Consider the following 1320-nt stretch of genomic DNA (forward strand, 5'->3'; position numbering starts at 1 on the left):
ATTTTGAATTAGCTTTGTCAGTGTAGCCAGCTTTGCTAGTGAAACTAGATCTCGAATTTGAGACAAACTGCTATTTGGAACCAGCTTTGCCAATGAAGCTGAATCTGTATTCAACCCATTTTTAGTGCAATTTGCCGAAGCACCTCAAAGTGTACTTCGGTGGCAAAGCTGATTCTGCGAATCAACTTTGTCACTGAACTACAGGTGATTCGAATCCTATCAAAGCTGAAATAAATAAGGAATTATATCACTGTGAATCAGCTCCGCCACTTAACCAAATCCACAATTGATTGGAATCTTGTCAAAACTGAAACAAATAGGGCCTATATATCTTGTAAAATAAATATCCACACAAAAATCATGTGATGAGAAATTTAGGAATATGTAAAAAAAATGTTTGTTAGATTTAAAATGAAAACGTATATTTGGTTGGGTGAAAAGTGTGAATTATATATGTGACACCACCATTTGCTTGCATCTAAAAAGGGATTTGAAGTGACTCTTTTCAGAAAGTCGTATGCTTGGCTCTAAACTAATGTGGCCCCAAATGACTCATGGATAAAATATGCTGAAGAAACAACTTAAAAAACAACTAACATAGCAAACTAAGTACCAAAAGGAGACACAACTTGATTGTTGAGATCCATATCAACCAACACAATCCCCAACGGAGCCAAGTTGGATGTTGGTAGTCAAGCCTAAAGGGACGCAAAGGAATGATCACATATTTTTTCACCATAGAATGACCATCCCACGTTGTGATAGCTTCCATCTCCATGCCAAAGAGGGTCACATGCCCTCCCGCCCTGGCTTGAAGGGTGCCACATAACCAGCCAACAGAGTCACGCACCCTAGAGCTTGAATGGAAGAAAATGACAAAGTTGCCATGGAGCCGAACCTAGCATGACCACACACCTGGCCGAGCTCGCAGCAAGAGCAGCACCGCTGTCGCAACAGGACCACTTGATCTGATGTGTCACAGAGGACAAAGTAGTAGCACCAAAGGAAAGAGACGACACCATCATCGCCTAAAGCTAGGTCCCGCAGAGCAATGCTACCTACTTTCGCCATCCTCGACCCGCCGTTGTTTGCCGGAGAAGAACCATATCCCTTCTCTCCCAGAATGAGGGTACGAACCACACATAAGGGGCAAAGAGCACTCACAGATGTAGGTTGGGAGAGACACAGGGGGCCAAGCCACCGTTGTACCCATTGCGTATGACCCTACTCGCTCACAAACTCTTTGTCTCAAGGAGGATCCTCCAAGAAGGTTAACATGTTGGAGCACAGTTGCCACCCAATCCGAGAAGGACTTTGGGT

The sequence above is a fragment of the Triticum aestivum genome, chromosome 3D (assembly GCF_018294505.1).
Source record: "Triticum aestivum cultivar Chinese Spring chromosome 3D, IWGSC CS RefSeq v2.1, whole genome shotgun sequence".
Taxonomy (NCBI): Eukaryota; Viridiplantae; Streptophyta; class Magnoliopsida; order Poales; family Poaceae; genus Triticum; species Triticum aestivum.